Source organism: Pan troglodytes, chromosome 22, assembly GCF_028858775.2.
Source record: "Pan troglodytes isolate AG18354 chromosome 22, NHGRI_mPanTro3-v2.0_pri, whole genome shotgun sequence".
In the NCBI taxonomy this organism is placed as follows: domain Eukaryota; kingdom Metazoa; phylum Chordata; class Mammalia; order Primates; family Hominidae; genus Pan; species Pan troglodytes.
Genome location: NC_072420.2, coordinates 15,903,275 through 15,921,793, shown reverse-complemented (window position 1 = coordinate 15,921,793; position 18,519 = coordinate 15,903,275). Strand labels below are relative to the sequence as shown.

General features: G+C 37.4%; 1 long non-coding RNA gene across 1 annotated transcript in view; it reads left to right on the top strand.

The window, feature by feature from the left end:
• Positions 1-18,519, top strand: part of LOC134809268 (uncharacterized) — a 95,814-nt gene that overhangs the window by 56,492 nt on the left and 20,803 nt on the right. Inside the window, exon 2 of the long non-coding RNA XR_010154593.1 lies at positions 14,219-14,385. This is a non-coding gene — a long non-coding RNA (uncharacterized LOC134809268). The remainder of the gene's footprint in view (positions 1-14,218; positions 14,386-18,519) is intronic.

Here is an 18,519-nt window from a genome sequence, read left to right as displayed (position 1 = left end):
TCCTGATCTCAGGTAATCAGCTCACCTCAGCCTCCAAAAGTGCTCGGATTACAGGCATAACCACCGTGCCTGGCCAACATTTTATTAAAAAAAAAAAATCAAACCTACAGAAATTGCAAGCATAGTAAAATAAGCAGTCATACGCCCTTCGTGTAGCTCTATGCTGATAGGATAGCCACTATCCACATGTGGTTACCAGCCACTTGAAAAGTGCTAGTCCAAATTGAAATGTGATATTCTACGTTTCTTTCTAAAATATAACCAATTCCTAATGTTTTCTGAAAAGTGAACATTTTATATGCTTCTAAACCAAGCATATAAAAATTGAATAAATATAAACCACATAAAATGATTCAAAAAATATACATATATAAAACATATATATTTGCATATAAAGACTAGACTCAGAGATATGTATCTGTGTTTAAAAGTTTAAAAGTTTAAAAGCCAACAGTCAGTGACTTTGAGCCTTTACGGTTATGGATCTGTGGGTGTAGTCCTTATATGCAAATATGTGCTTTGTATATGTATCCATATATAAATCTTTGGTGCAGGTCTGATTATTTTCTTGGGATAATTCCTAAGGAGTAAAATTACTAGGTCAAAAGGAATTAACAGTTCTTAAATACTTGATTCACATTGCTAAATAACTCTCCAGTAAAATTGTATCAAACCAAAGTCTCACATGATATTTGAGAGGGACAAGTTCATTTGCCAACACTAGTCATTATGCTTAAAAAACATCTTTCTCAATTTGTAAAGAAAGCTGCATCTGGTTTTATTTTGCAAGTGAGTATCAACTGTTTTGTATTCTTTTTCATTTGCTTTTTTGTCTTTTCATTCTTCTATTTGTGAATTGGCTGTCCTCATTCTTTGCCCACTTTTCTCTGAGGAAAGTCATATTTTTTCTTACTGATTTTTTATTATTATTAAATATTTTATTTTATTATACAGTAATGCTTCTAAACAGGTTTTCTTTTGACTTTTGATTTTGTGTATTTATTTATTTGAGACAAGGTCTTGCTCCATCACCCAAACTGGAGTGCAGTGACGCCATCCCGGTGCACTGCAACCTCCACCTCATGGGTTCAAGTGATTCTCGTATCTCAGCCTCCCAAGAAGCTGGAACTACAGGCACCCACCACCACGCTCGGCTAATTTTTGTATTTTTTTAGTAGGGTTTCACCATGTTAGCCAGGCTGGTCTCTAACTCCTGGTGTCTTCCACCTGCCTCGGCCTCCCAAAGTGCTGGGATTATAGGCTTGAGCTACTATGCCCAGCCTGATTTTGTGTATTTATTTCATATAAATTTTCACAAACTGTGTAGTAAATCTATCAGCCTTATTCTGCTTGGTAGTGGTTCTCAAATGTAATGTGCATCAGAATTTTTTGGTGTGCTCTTTAAGACAGATTCTCAGGACCTACCCTCAGGGTATAATAAACCTGGGTCAATATCCTTTAATAATCAGAGTAACAATCCTTTGGTGTGGCCCTGGCAACTGTTTACTAGCAAGTACCTAGTTACTTGTAGATGAAATAGTGAACAAACCACACTGTGAAAACACTGTTTTGGATCAATACTTAAAAAGAGCTTCTCATAGTAATATCACATAAATAGCTATCTGTATTTTCATGTATTAAATTCTACCCTATGTAATGTAAAAAATTCAGTTTGTCAAATTAAAATAATTTGTAAAAATTTTTTTACTGCAGTTGTATTTAATCTATAAAGCAATTAGAGGAGACTTCACATGTGTGCGATATTGTGGCTTCCTATACTAAAACATTATATATTTAGACTTCTATTTATTTATACATTCTTATATTGGTTTTCTTTAGACTTTCTCAGTTGTCTTTATATAGGATGTACGTATTTCCCAAGCTTATTTTGGTACTATATATTTTTAAAATTTCTATTATAAATCATAAATGGAATATTTCCCTAAACTCTTTATAAATGACAATCGCTAGTGTATGTGAAGGCTAGCTATGTCTTACTCAGGTAGAACTCAGACAACTGTTCAACTCTTATAGTCTCAGAGTTTCTAAGTTGGTTCTCAGCGTCTGCTGACAGACAGTCACGCATCATCTGTACATAATGTTAAATTATCTCCTTCTTTCCAAAGTTGTATTTTTCTTTTCTTGCCTTATTGGCAAAAACTTCCATAGTAACAAAATATATGATGTTAGCAGGCATATTTATCTTGTTTCTTGCTTTAATTTTACTGCCTAAAACATTTTAACATTTAACAATCATAGTTAATTATGATTCTAGTTATTGATTTAAGATAAATAGTCTTCACGTTAAGGAAGAATCCTACTTCTTGGTTTTTACAAGTTTTACTAGATAAAAATGTTAAATCATTTTTAACAATAAGCCTTACCTTGTCATGACATTTTCTTCAGTTATTATTTTGGAATTTGTCAAAGTGGTCATATGGTTTTCCTTCTCTAATCCGTTGATGTGATAAAAAATTCTAGTGACCAATTTCAAAATTGCTTTTTAAAAATGAAATCAAAAGTCTTGCTATGGTTTGTTATTTATTAATATAGTATTCCACCCACTTGTCAGGATATATTGTGAATAATTTTTAAATGCTATTTAAATTATTTATCTTTTCCAATTGTTTACTATTTTTGAAAAATAGCTGAGACTCAAAGTCACCATTTGCTGTTCTGATTTGCTTTTTGAGTGGAAGAGAAAGGAATGGCGCTACAGCTAGATTCTAGGAGTCCTGGATAATCTTATGTGAGTCAAGCGAAAGTTCTCAGTCACATGTAGAAAAACGGTTGATATATTCCCTGGGTTATAATTTTCTAGTATTGTATCATAAATTAAATAAGTCTAGGGGCTGGGTGCAGTGGCTTATGCCTGTAATCCCAGCACTTTGAGAGGCCAAGTTGGGAAGATCACCTGAGGTCAGGAGTTCAAGACCAGCCTGGCCAACATGGTGAAACCTCATCTCTACTAAAAAATTTGCCCGGTGTGGTGGTGCATGCCTGTAATCCCAGCTACTCAGGAGACTGAGGCAGGAGAATCACTTGAACCCAGGAAGCAGAGGTTGCAGTGAGCCAAGATCATGCCATTGCACTCCAGCCTGGGCAACAAGAGCAAAACGCTGTCTCAAAAAAATAATATAAATAAATAAATAAATAAATAAATAAATCTAGGGTTTTATTTTGTGGACTTTATCAGGTTTTAGGATCATGGTTACTATATATATATATATATGGTTCTGAAATACATGTTAAATTATAGCTTTCACCATAGTATATACAGGTGATACGCAGATATTTATCAGATGGATAAAGATGGTCCTGACTACTTTAATGTGGTACCATTTTGATACTTTAGCAGTGAGAAATATCCGTAAGTAAAAAGAGTTTCAATAGTAGTCTGGGAGTCTACTTTTTTAGTTTGTAAAGTTTGTATTTAGTCTTTTTTTAAACTGCATTTTATATTAGACCCTCAACTTACCAATTCCCCCGAATTGCATGGCTCAAATACAGCTTTCCTGTTTTTATATAAAATGCCATTTTTCTGGATGCCAATATGCAGAAAAAAAATTTTTCTTTTTGAAGTTATAGTTCGTTTTTGGATGCCTTTATAATAGCAGGCTGGATTCCATCCCAATGTTGTAGTTTTTAAACATTGTCAAGATTGTCACTTTCAAATCAAAATTTATCATTGCTTTTTCTCTATCCATTCGTGAAACAAGTTTCATATGAAAAATTTTATAATTTTTATGTAAATAAAAAACATAATTTTTATGTAAATAGAAAAACAAATATTTTTTCCTGGTAGTTCAGAACTTTATTATACTGTTAAATTTTTCCAAAGCAGGATAAAATTTAGTTTAAACCTGCAAAAGAAAGATCTTTGAATGGTGAGCAGAGGTGGATCCCTTCCTGGTGGCCCCAAAGGAAGACACTCCCTACTTCGCTATGGTCTCCTCATCTTACTCTGATCTGTAGTTTCCCATAGGCATCTCTGTCCAGCTGGTTTCCTTCTCTTCACCTGGGGTGAAAGAGGGAGAGGGAAAGGCTTGTTCCCATACTGTTTCCATTTGGAAGCAGTCCTGGGATGTAGAAGATATCAGATTTCACTGCCAGCCAATGAGAAAGGAAAGGGAAAACATGCCAATTTTGTCAGAGTTTTCAAGACTTTTCCAACTCACTTTAAGACAGAAATTCACAAAGATGTATTTCTTGCTTTTAAGAATATTATAAAGCTACAGGAGGTGACAAGTCTCATTGCAGAACTCCTACAGGAAGATTAGCCTTAGGGATATAGAAAAAAGAAAGTTTACTGATATGGTTTGGCTCTGTGTCCCCACCAAATCTCATCTTGAATTGTAATCACCGTAATTCCCACATGTCGAGGGTGGGACGTGGTGGGAGGTGATTGGATCATGGGGGTGATTTTCCTCATGCTGTTCTCATGATAGTGAGTAAATTCTCACGAGATCTGATGGTTTTATAAGGGACTTTTCCTGCTTCACTCATTTACTATTCTCTCTCCTGCTGCCATGTGAAGAAGGTCCTTGCTGCCTGCTTCCCTTTCTGCCATGATTGTTAAGTTTCCTGAGCCCTCCCCAGCAATGCAAAACTGTGAGTCAATTAAACCTCTTTCCTTTATAAATTACCCAGTCTCAGGTATTTCTTTATGTCAGTGTGAAAATGAGCTAACACAGTTACTAACTTTGAAAGAGTGAATGAGCCTTTTGAATATTATTCACTTTGGTGTGCTGCAGGAAAACACAGGAGGTTGACCCATGGAGACTTAGAGAGGTTCAAGATGTAGATATGAACTGGAGCAGCCCTCACATATTTGTGGTAGTTGATACTACAGGATGGCTTGAGGTATTTCAAGGAATATCAGGCTGGACATGCTGGTGCATGCCTGTATCTCCAATGCTTTGGTAGGCTGAGGCAGGATGATCCCTTGAGGCCAGGAGTTAGAGACCAGCCTGGGCAACAAAGCGAGACCTTATCTGTATGAAAAAATAAAAATTAGCTGGGTGTGGTGATGCACGCCTGTAGTTCTAGCTTCTTGGGCACCTGAGGGAAAATGATCACTTGAGCCCAGGAGATGGAGAGGCTGCAGTGAACCTATAACTGTGCCACTGCACTCCAGCCTGGGCAACACAGAGTTAAATCCTGTTGAAAAAAAAAAGGAAATAGGAGATGAGAGGCAGTAAAGAATCCTGTGATCCTATGAAATCTGTAGCCAGGCTTCTGGAAAAATATGGTGTATGGAACCCTGTGGACAAGAGCATTTAAAAAATTGTGGTAAGTGCAGAATAAAGCTTTGGTCAGTAGTAACTATCAGTTTCCTAGGGCTGCCATAATGAAGCACCATAAACTGCCTAAAATCAAAGAAATTGATCACATCACAGTTCTGGAGGCTAGAAGTCTGAAATCAAGGCATCACCAGGGCCACAGTCTCTCTTACGTTTCTGAGAGATTCTTCCTTGCCCCCTTCTTAACCTCTGGTGGTTTCCTGGCAATCTTCGATGCTCCTGGCTTGCAACTTCCTAATTCCAATCTCTGCCTTCATTGTCACAGTGTGTCCTCTCTGTGTATATGTTTTCAGATGGCCATCTTCTTAGAAGGATGCCAGTAATATTGGATCAGGGGCTAACTCTGCTCCAGTATGACCTCATTTCATCACTAATTACATCTGCCACAACTCTGTGTCCAAATAAGGTCACATTCTGAGATACTGAAGGTTAGGATTTCAACTTGTCTTTTTCGAGAGGGACTCAATTCAACTCATTACAATATCAAATGTTATACAAAGTATGACGGACACAGGGAAAAGGTCATTATATTTTGCATTTAGGAAATGATTGGTGACTTTTGGAAGAGCTGAGATCAAGGTAAAAGCCAAGTTCACAGCAGTTGATTAGTGGTGTGAAGTGGAGAAGTGGACAGTTAGCTGTGAAAGGCAGAGGGAAATAACTGAGTGTGGCACAAGAGTGAGAATATAAGACTTTCTGAGAATCAATAGGTGGTCATCAGTACATAAGGAAAGGGTCTTGAGTCAGCAAGGATGCCAATCTAATAAAGCAATATTGGAGTAAATGCCCTTATCACGCAAAATGACATTTTAGTGAATAGACTGCATATATGATGATGGTTCCATAAGATTATAATACCATATTTTTACCGTATCTTTTCTATGTTGAGATGCATAAATACTTTCCATTGTGTTACAGTCATCTACATACAGTAACATGCTGTACAGGTATGTAGTTTAGAAGCAGTAGGCTATACCATCTAGGTTTGTGTAAGTACACCATGATATTGATGTTCACATGATGAAATTGCCTACTGATGCATTTATCAGAACATATTCCCATCGTTAAGCAATACATGATTGTAGTTATTAAAATCCTACTAAATCAGGATGTATTTCCTATTAATATAAACTTATAAGCAATTTTAATCAATATTAAACACTAATACAGATATAGGTTTATTAGAGTCAATATATATGTAAATATAAGATTTTTGATGCTTTGCACTGTTTCCCAAGGTTCATAATATTATACAATTACTAAAGCTAGCAAGGTTATCATAAGACAAAGGGCATTTACAGTTTATAATCTATTTGTTTTTCTTTCAGAATCTAGAAAATAATTTTATTTGATTTTTCTGTAATTAAGTAAAATGCTGTTTTATTAAAATTTAATTTCCCCCCAAAACTTTCTAAAATCTGCAGATCTCTGAAAAGTTAATAATTTCTCTGCCAAGCATACCTCCTGTATTTAAGTATTTATGAGCATGTGATAAATGTGTACTCTAAAACACAAATAGAATGTGTTTTCTTACGTATTAATGAATATTTTGATTAATTAAGCAGATATTAGAATTGCACATCACTTCAGGGTTGTTTGATTCAGAATAGCATCTGGTTTCAGTGATAACATGAATCATGAAAACTACTTACAAATGTGCTCTTGTGTTCTTCTCATAATCTCCTATGGAAAGTAAACAGGAACTGTTAAAATGTACCTAGCACTTCTCAGGGGCTCCTGTTCTGGCTTGGTCCAACTCTGGTCATGCAGGCATTTTTCCTTTTAAGGACAATTAAGTCCTATCTTTGCAGGCCATAGTGTTACTCATGTTCGGGGAGGCCACAGAGCCGGGAAGAGGAGCCCTGAGCCCTGAGCAGGTTCAATGTCGCCCCCGTCAGGAGCACCGCTGCAATGGAAAGCTTCAGTTACCATCAAAGGGATGCAGTCAGGCCAGAGAGAGAACTGCTATTTTCAAATACAAATGAACAAAACTACAAAAATGACAGAGAAGTCTTTGTTCTCTGTCTAAATGTGAGCCCCAAACAAATACTCCCTGATTTAATGTGAAGTTTCTGGCCTGACCCCGACACTCTCCCTGATGTGCCTTCTACACGTCTATGAGGCAGCACTGTCTGTAACAGTGTGTGTCAGGTGCAGGGACTTTTCCAGCTGTCTCATGACTGTTAGGCAACATTGCCTTTTCCTGGGACTTTCAGCTGGGCTGGCTATGGTCTTTTTAGATTTAGCTTTGGGAAGCTGCCCCCTGCTGGGCTTCGGTTGGTGTGAACGGCCTGGACTTAGGAAGGGGCACTGCTGTAGTTGGCCCTGAATGGACCCTGGACTTTGGAGCCTCCTGGATGACACAGTTGCTTACCCTCGTGTTATCAATCTGAAAAACCTCATCAAGTGATACATTTCCAATCTCCTGACTGTCCTGTGACTTATTTGATGGTATTAAGCAAAGCTCAGGTCAGAAGGATTGTCATAAAGTTGTTGACTGGACTCTTTCTCAGGAAAAGTTTAGCATGTCCTGGCAACTTTTAGGCTCACACCGCTAACTCTGAGAGGTCAAGGGTTTTATGTAGAATGGTAACCTTCTTAAAATTGAGGTTTTAATAAACAGAGCTACGCATAGCAGACTCATCCCTGGTCTTACAGAGAGGATGTCAAATGGCTGAACCATGTGCTTTCTCAAAGTCAGTGACAGCAGAGATGAGGAAGGGGTTGATGATGTAAGAGAGAGCTGGGACAAAGGCCAAGTCAATACCAAATGAGTTGTCATTCTCCCTATGCTTTTCATACACACCCAAGCGTTTCACTCGGGAGATACCAGAGCAAAAGGAAGATAAATGCTACATATAGTTCGTTCTGATATAACTGTCACTAGCACATGGTGCACACGCTCCATGAGAACACTTCTGTTTCATTAATCATGCTCTTTTGAAAATGTGACTAAATGTAAGTGATGTCAATTTCCAGTGCTGCTTTTGCTTTATAAGTAGGCTTTGAGGATTTAACCATATCCGGAAGATGCTAATATTTCTGTGTTGGCCATGAGAAAGATTATTATAGTACACAATGTAGTAAAATATTTGTCTTATGTAAAGAGAGAAATAATCATTTTTATTTACATTCCTGTGCAACTTGGGTCAGTCTGCCCTAAGGAGTTTTATTTTCTAAAGAATAAGCCTATGAAATGATTTCATCATAGATTCAAGTAACAGCGTGAAACAAACACAGCCTCGGGATTTTTGCTATGTGTAGTCCCCTTAATTTTCTAGAATAAGACAAAAGACTGTTGTAAATAATTTTGAATAAAACTCGGATTTGTTATTTAATTTTAAAGACCTCCCAGAGTTTGAGATAATCAAAACAAACTTATTTTGTGCTCAGATTAAGAGCAAAATAACAAAACTAATCTACTAGTGATAGACTTTTAAATGCAAATTTAAAACAAGATACATATGTTTCAAAGGATGATTTTCTTCTTGTCATAAAAGACAAATTACTGAAATGCCTTTAGGGATTTATATTTGTATATTGCATTTATAACAATGATAAATCTCAATTAACAATAAAAGGTTAAATTATGTCTTAAATGTAGGAAAATATAGGAAAGGTAAGGATATTTTTATTTTTATTTTTTTTAAGGAGCAAATAGGGCAGAAATTAGAGTGGCCAGCAGGGGGCTTCTTTTAGGTTTCTTTCCCTTTCCCATAAATTAAAAGCTAACCTAAAAATATAGTTTACTCTTTAGTTTTATAAATAAGGAATAAAGAGACAAACAATGGCTGCTAAATTTTCATTGCTTCCACTAGTTTAAACAAGACACGTTTTACTTCTCTTTAGTTAATTCCTCTCTCCTGCTTACTTCCCTTCCTACCACTATTTTTTCTCAAGACCTGTAAAGTGATCCCTGCAGTCTGGATTGGCCAGTGCTGCCTCTGCCTCCATCCTCAACCAAAGTTCTATCTTTGCAAACCTTCCAGGGAGGATTTTAATGATGAACTCCCCACCAAATAGAAATGAAAAGTAAATTAAGAGCAAAGAAGCATATTCTATATTGATGATTTAAATGGTAGTTATAAAAATCTAGTTGCACTCTGAACCTCCTTTTGAGAGGGACTTTCTGAAATCATGGGCTTGAGTGTAGTAGTATAATAGGCAGTGAATGGCCATGTAACATGACATTTTAAAAGAGTGCTGTGTTTTCCCAAGAATTTGAGAGTTTGTGAAAGACCTCCAGAACTAGTAGGCAGATTCTGACTCATTTTGTAATATAGCTCCAAATTATCTTTCTATCCTTTCTTACAAGCATAAGAAGTGAATGTAAGAACCATAATTTTTACTTCCTTTTTGTGCCCATTTTATAAAGGTAGGCTCAAAACCTTAATGATAGAGCAGAGCAATTCACCAGAGAGTGAATTAAAGGCAAAATTGTGATAGTCTGTGTTATCCAAGTGAAATCTCAAGAGAAATTGAAACTGACATCATGTAACTTTTTAAAATAAGAATTAGGTCCTGACAGAAAAAAAAAGTGGTATATCTATAACAATTTTTGAAGTTCCAAGTAAATAAAAAGCCAGGAATTCCAAGTTCAATATGTAAGACAAAAAATTATGTTAGGATTTTGTTTTAACATTGATATGGTTTGGCTGTGTCCCCATTCAAATCTCAACTTGAATTGTATCTCCCAGAATTCCCACATGTTGTGGGAGGGACCCAGGGGACGGTAATTGAATCATGGGAGCTGGTCTTTCCCGTGCTATCCATGATAGTGAATAAGTCTCACGAGATCTGATGGGTTTATCAGGGGTTTCCACTTTTGCTTCTTCCTCATTTTCTCTTGCTACTGCCATGTAAGAAGTGCATTTCACCTCCTGCCATGATTCTGAGGCCTCCCCGGCCACATGGAGTTGTAAATTCAATTAAACCTCCTTTTCTTACCAGTCTTGGGTATGTCTTTATCAGCAGTGTGAAAATGGACTAATACAGTAAATTGGTACTGAGAGTGGGGTACTGCTGAGAAGATACCCAAAAATGTGGAAGCAACTTTGGAACTGGGTAACAGGCAGAGGTTGAAACAGTTTGGAGGGCTCAGAAGAAGACAGGAAAATGTGGGAAAGTTTGGAACTTCCTAGAGACTTGTTGAATGGCTTTGAACAAAAGCTTGATAGAGATATGGACAATAAGGTCCAGGCTGAGGCTGTCTCAGAGGAGGAGATGAGGAAGTTGTTGGGAACTGAAGCAAAGGTGACTCTTGTTATGTTTTAGCAAACAGACTGGTGGCATTTTGCCCCTCCCCTAGGGATTTGTGGAACTTTAAACTCAAGAATGATGATTTAGGGTATCTGATGGAAGAAATTTCTAAGCAGCAAAGCATTCAAGAGGTGACTTGGGTACTGTTAAAGGTATTCAGTTTTATAAGGGAAGTAGAGCATAAATGTTCAGAAAATTTGCAGCCTGACAATGTGATAGAAAAGAAAAACGCATTTTCTGGGGAGAAATTCAATCCAGCTGCAGAAATGTGCATAAGGAGCCAGGAGCCTAATGTTAATCCCCAAGATAATGAGGAAAATGTCTCCAGGTCATGTCAGAGACCTTCATGGCAGCCCCTCTCATCACAGGCCCAGAGGCCTAGGAGGAAAAAGTGATTCTGTCGGCCAGGCCAGGCCTAGGGTGCCCATGAGGTGTGCAACCTGGGGACTTGGTGTCCTGTTTTCCTACTGCTCTAGCCATGGTTGAAAAGGGGCCAATGTAGAGCTCGGGCTGTGGCTTCAGTGGTTGGAAGCCCCAAGCCTTGGCAGCTTCCATGTGGTGTTGAGCCTGCACGTGCACAGAAGTTAAAAATTGAGGTTTAGGAACCCTCACCTAGATTTCAGAAGATGTATGGAAATGCCTGGATGCCCAGGCAAAAGTTTGCTGCAGGAGTGGGGCCCTCATGGAGAACCTCTGCTAGAGCAGTGTGGAAGGAAAATGTGGGGTTGGAGCCCCCACACCGAGTCCCTACTAGGGCACAGCCCAGTGGAACTCTGGGAAAAGGACCACCATCCTTCAGACCCCAGAATGGTAGATTTACTGATGGCTTGCACCATGTGCCTAGAAAAGCAACAAACTCTAAACACCAGCCCATGAAAACAGCTGGGAGGGGGGGCTGTACCCTGCAAAGACACAGGAGCAGAGCTGCCCAACACCATGGGAATCCACCCCTTGCATCAGCATGACCTGGATGTGAGATCAGGAGTCAAAAAAAGTAACTTTTAAGCTTTAAAATCCGACTACCCTGCTGGATTTTGGACTAGCAGGGGCCCTGTAACCCCTTTGTTCTGGCCAATTTCTCTCACTTGGAATTGCTGTATTTACCCAATACCTGTACCCCCATTGTATCTAGGAAGTAACTAGCTTGCTTTTGATTTTACAGGCTCATAGATGGAAGGGATTTGCTTGTCTCAGATGAGACTTTGGACTGTGGACTTCTGGGTTAATGCTGAAATGAGTTAAGACTTTGGGGGACTGTTGGGAAGGCATGATTCGTTTTGAGATGTGAGGACGTGAGATTTGGAGGGGCCAGGGGAAGAATGATACAGAATGATATGGTCTGGCTGTGTCCCCACCCAAATCTCAACTTGAATTATATCTCCCAGAATTCCCACCTGTTGTGGGAGGGACCCACAGGGAGGTAATTGAATCATGGGGGCTGGTCTTTCCTGTGCTATTCTTGTGATAGTGAGTGAGTTTCCACTTTTGCTTCCTTCACATTTTCTCTTGCCACCACCACCGTGTAAGAGGTTCCTTTCACCTTCCACCATGATTCTGAGGCCTTCCCAGCCATGTGGAACTGTAAGTCCAATTAATCCTCTTTTTCTTCCCAGTCTCTGGTATGTCCTTATCAGCAGTGTGAAAATGGACTGATACAAATATAGAAAAAAATGAAACTTTGATTGTTGGAATAATACAAACAGTGCAGCACAGACTGGCTTAGGGTCATGTTTCCCAAGCTGGAACAAATGGCAGTGGGATATGGGTTATTGAAACCACAGGATGAGCCTACAGCTTATTCCTCTTGTGCCAGTTTACATGTGGACTGGGAATAAAAGATTAGAAATTCCAAATGCCTTTATGCTATCTTAACAGGGTCACGTTATGACATAGAATATAAAATGATTTTTGTTATGGTCTGACATTTATGTCCAAATATGTTGAAATCCTCACCCCCAAGGTGATTGTATTAGAAGGTGGGGCCTTTGGGAAATGATTAGGTCTTGGGGGAGGAACCCTCACAAATGGGATTAGAGTTCTTCCAGAAGATGCCAGAGAGAGACTTCTTACCCCATCCACCGTGTGAGTGCATAGCAAGATGTCATTGATGAGCCAGAAAGTGGGCCTACACTAGACAACAAATCTGTCAGTGCCTTGATCTTGGATTTCCCAGCCTTCAGAACTATGAGAAATAAATTTCTGTTGCTCATAAGCTACCCCATTTATGACATTTTGTTATAGCAGCCCATACAGACTAAGACAACTTTTAAAAGTTGAGCTTTCAAGACATTTTGAATATGTAAAGGTCTGCTATAGCTTGACTCCTCTAGGAATATTAGTTAAATAAATGCTTCAACAGCCAAACTATGAGATTTATCGTCTTGGCAGAGTGGTTGATTGATGTGACCTCTGATAAGTCAGTTAATTTTTCATGCATTAGTCAAATTGGTCATAGCTTTTAACTCAATTGAGGAATTATTAGAAAATTAGAATTATAGAGTTGAATACTGTATTACTTTAAATGATTTGTAAAGTATAAATGTATAAACATCACTGTAAGTGTGTTCATTCAAAGTTTTAGAATCTACCTCAGTGGAAAAGAAGACAGGTGTTGGAGGCAGAAATATCATGACCTACTGCAAAAACATAACTGTGATTTATATGTGCTTACATAGCTTTGTCCTTTACCATACCTTAGTTCTCAGGGTTATCCTTCAAAACAGGGAAGAAATGCATTTTTATTACTGGGTGATTTAACCAGTGGCCAAGATTATGACTTATAACCTTGAATTTTAATAGGGTTCCTCTAGAGTCCTAAAAGAAGAAGTCAATAAGGGAAGAGGTCTTTTATCTAGTAGTGGTTTATAAAACAGTTCCTGGGCATGACATCACAGTGCAATGTACTTGGTTCAGATTACTCCTCACTATCTATCAGTACAACTACACCAAACAAAAGATGCCCTTCGATATTATAATGGGTCTCTGATGGGCATTAAAGGAAATGTGTAAAAATAAAACCCCCAATATTCTTTCTTTTTAAAAATACTATATTACTCTCCTTTTCTCCCCATTCATGTTTCTTTTGCTCTTACTTGAATGAGAATGAGAAGTGAAAATGAATGTATGTAATCAGGCATTCATCAAACATAGTTATCTGTTGTATTTTCCTTGCTTGGTTATTATATTTTGAAAAACTTTGACAGAAAAATGTTAAGAAAAAAATGCATGAAAAGTAGATCAGTCAGTTGTAAGGTACTCACTTTTAATTAAAATATATCTGATCTTTTTTCAAGTGTGGGCCTTTCATATCTAATTACACAAAGACTTATTGGCAGAGAAGAGGTAGTTGATTTTCTTTCTCTTATATTCCCTCCTCACTCACAGTATATTTTCCGGTATTTTGTGTTGGATGCCTCTTTTAAAAAACCTATACTCAAACAATTATCTGCTGAAAAGCAACTTTAAGATTATTGTAAGGTGATTATACTAATGGATCTAATTTTCCATGCCTCATGCCTTTCTATTTCATGCCCTTTGGTAGTGACCTCCCCATTCTTATTCTAAGTTGGCTACATGACAAGAACAATGGGATTTTAGTGGAACTGATGCAAGCAGAAGCCTGAAATGTGTTTCTGCATTTCTGCTTTCTTTTGTAGACTCCTGCCCCTGCCACGAGAACACACCCTTTCCAGTTTGCTGGAGAAATATAAGAGAAGTCCAGTGAAAGAGAGCTGAGTTTCCCCAATGATGCCATCAAGATGAACTAACTACAGTTAACCAGCCAGCTGATAGCAGATGCATGAGTGAGCCCAGCTGAGAGCAGGTGAGCATGGCCCAGAGCAGCAGAGCTGCTGAGCCAGTCCCTGAGTTGAAACAAAATAAGTGGTTGTCTTCAGCCATTAAGCTTAATTTGTTGTACAGCAATAGTGTATTGATACAGGATCATTTGTTCCAGAATTCCCATATTAGAGATGAGAATACTGAGACTGGGGATCTACATTTTCCCCAACTTAACAGAGCTACCAAACTCCCCAGATTTTAGAGTTGACAACTCTACTTATAAGTTATATAAAAGTCAGAGCACCTAATTATTGACAAACTTCTCAATCCTTACCAGCTAGTTCCAGATGATAATGTGTAAACAATATTTCCTGGAATTATTTTGATTAGTATTACACTTAAGGTTAAAGATTTTGTCAAGCCTAAGCATTACAGAAATTGTCATTCATGTGAAGTTATTCTCTTGTGCAACAGAAAAGCTTCATTTAGTGTGCTGAGTTTGTAGCTGCATTTGATGCTTAATGGGGTTAGCCCCTTGAAGCATATTGCAAGTGTCCTCTAGAGACTGGACTGATTTCCAGTTGATTTCAAGTTGCAGTTCAAATTGTTGTCTTTCACAAATAGCAACTACATTGTGTCAATTGATGACCTCGCAAAAACTACTGTAAATAAAATCTTAAACTTTGAAACTACAGTAAAGGTTACTCTGTAATGTACGTGAGACAAGCAATCATGAATTAGGAGGGTTTCCTTTCAATTATGAGTCAAGCTTCAGGATCCAAAATATAGAGCTTTTTACTGAATTATAGCTCATGGCATTGTATTTGGATTGAGAAGTGTAGAGATTCAGAATGATTTTCTCTTCTAATAGTTTGCTGTTTAATGGGAATTTTTAAATTAAGCATAAATCTCATTTTCTTTAAAATACTTTAATATCCTAGTATAGTAGATTTTTAACAGTCTTAAAGTTTTAAGCTTTTTTTATTTTGGTCTTGGAGATAGACAATAATTAACACTCCTTAAATGCATTTTTCTTTCTTCTGATGATGACTTGCCTTTGAGGACCCGGTTCAAAACATACAGCACTGAACTGATCCACTCTGATTTTCATTTATTTATTAAGTGTTTGCCTTTGTGCCAGTTTTGCAGTGTCATCAATTGGCTACAATAAATCTATATGTACTCTGAAGAAAGTTGATTTCTTTAGTCTTCCTCTCCCAGACTGTTAATTTTTCTGTGTGATAAGCTTTAAGGGACTTAAAGGGATAAAATGTAAAGAAATTGTTTTGAGCAGAAAAGATATGCCTAATAGTTTAAAGACCTATGTTCTTCTGTTACCCAAATTCAAAACAACCAATATGGCTATCGTTGTGATTATTATATTATTCTTAGGCATAAGTTATTGAGTCTTTCCATGAGAGAGCAATTCATCTTAACATAGTCTAAATCTAATAACAATATTCAAGTCTTTATTTCAGATCACTTTTCCCTCCTGATTATATATCTTTCTCCTCACATGTTGATATTCATTAGGAAAAAGAGACCAAAGACATAGAGTTCTTTAATAAGAAAGTGATAAACTTCTGTTAGGTATAACTCACCTTACACAAAGGGTGGATTTCTGTAAACTAAGGTAGAAATTAGATTTTGTGTGTGTGAATGGAGAAATCTGTAAACACATTTTGGGGATATATTAATGTCTAGATTCTAGAGCAGCTCCCTTTAAAAATAAATATCTCTTACAAAATTTCATTCTTAAAAATCAAAAAAATGGAATCTACATTTTATTATTGTTAAAACCATTTACTCCAACATTTTAATTTTCCTTTTTCTCACTATTCTTGAACCTATTAAAAGAGGAAAAAGCAAACATGTTGGAACAACATAAAAAATAAAGAAAAACAAAAACAAAAATCCCGAAGAAACAAAATGTCTAGTGCCCTAATGTCTATATGCTGCTATGTAATAAATTACCCCAAACTAAATGACTTAAAACAGCATACTGAGTATCTCACAGTTTCTGTGGGCTGGGAATGTAGGTGAAACTTAATTGGATTTTCTGCTTAGGATCTTACACAGGCTACAATCATTGTGACATCTGGGGCTGAGGTCTAATTTTAAGGATCAACTGTGGAAAGATCCACTTGCAAGGTCACTCACTTGGTTGTTAGCATAATTCAATTCCTTGCAGGCTCTTGGTCAGAGGGCCTCAGTTTCCTGCTGACTGTAGGCCAGAGGCTAACCTCAGTTTCTTGCCACCTGGCCACTTCTACATAGCAGCCTGCTTCATCAAAAACAGCAAGAGAGAGAGAATCTGCAAGGAAGAGGAAAGTCAGTCTTTTGCAACTTAAGGACTGAAATGACATCTCATCACTTTTGTTACATTCAATTCATTAGAAACAAGTCATTAAGTCCAGGGCATACTCAAGGGAAAGATATCACACAAGGGTATGAGATTATATAGGAGGCAGGGATCAATGGGGCCTGTCTTAGGAGTCCATGTATCATAGAGTGGTCAGTTGTTCATATTTTAATATTGTCTCTCTTTTATGGAAATATTTTAAAATATTTTGCTTATCTATCACATTTAATTACATATACTATGCCATTACAGCCAAATGTGAATATTGTAAGGTACATATGCAAAAAAATTACAAAAAATTTGCATGACATGGTTAAGCATCCTCTCTAGAGTACTCTAGCAGGGTTGGTGTCCAACTGTGTTGGGAGCTGTTTTCAGATTTTGCCCTACCTGTACTTTGCTGTCATCTATGAAAAGAAAAAGTGGGTTATATCTTTCCGCTGTTCTGAAGCATGCATCAAATATGATAAAGAAAGCAATAAAACTGAGAAATAAAGAGATGCAAGGCTCAGCATGATTTGTACTTGCAACTTTGGAGAAACAAATTTTTCAAATTCATTGATTGTGTATTGCATTGCAATAACTAGAGCTGTAGAAAGAGTTAATATTCTTTGCATGACATCTAAATGTGAAGAATTTCAGATATTGAGAATTCTCTGTAGTTAACAATATAGGATCTGGTAACATAAGGAGCAGGTCATTTCAACACACACTGGCACACAAGAGCAGATCTGAAACTATGAAAGAGAGGAATCTAGACCCATCAGGTAAGAAACATTTCTTTCCACCTTTTCTCAAGATTTTCATGGACTCCCTAGTATGAGGCTAAGGTAGACATTAAAATGTCAAATTCAGTGCTGATTAAAATCCAGTTCTTCTTTTCCTTCAGGCTCATAGGAGGTTACACTTCTCAACTCTCTGTAGTTTGCAAGATTATATGACTTTCTGGCCAATGGATAATGAACAGAAGTGACATGTGTTACCATCTAGACTGAAGTATAGAAGAATGGATCTGAGTTCTCCATACACTTTCTTCTTCCTGCTATGGTGACCAGTGATTTTTCAAATAGTAGAATCTATGTCTACCTGAGTTCTTAAGTGACTATATAAAGAAAAGCCCTGCCACTGACCAGTGATGGACATGTGGCATGTCTAAAGTGGTAACAGTTTTTTATGTTGAGGACCTTTATCTTAGTTTCCTATTGTTACTATAACAAATTACCATGAACTAAGTGGCTTAAAACAAAGCAAATTTATTATCTTACAGTTGTGGGACTGAGAAGTTCTAAAATCAAGATGTTGTCAAAGCTGTATAGTGCTACTAGATGCTCTTGGGGAGAATCTATTTCCTTGCTTTTTGCAACTTCTACAGGATACCAGTATTCCTTGGCTTGTGGCCCCTTCCTTCATCTTCAAAGCTAACAGCATAACATCTTCAAATCTGTGTTTTCCTCTCCTTGTCTCCCAGTTTGCTACTTCTAATTTCACATTTTCTTCTCTCGTTCTGACCTTCTTGCCTCCATCTTATGAGGACCTGTGTGATTACTTGGACCCACCCAAATAATCCAGCATAGTTCCCCATTCCAACATTCTTAACTTAATCTGCAAAGTCCCTCTTGCTAAATAAGGTAACATAGTTACAGGTTCTTGAGATTAGGATATGGACACCATTGGAGACTATATTAAGCCATTCTGCATTGCTATAAAGGAATACTTGAGACTGGGAAATTTATAAAGAAAAGGGGTTTATTTGGTTCATGTTTGTGTAGGTTGTGCAAGCATGGCACGTGCATCTGTTTGGCTTCTGGTGAGGCC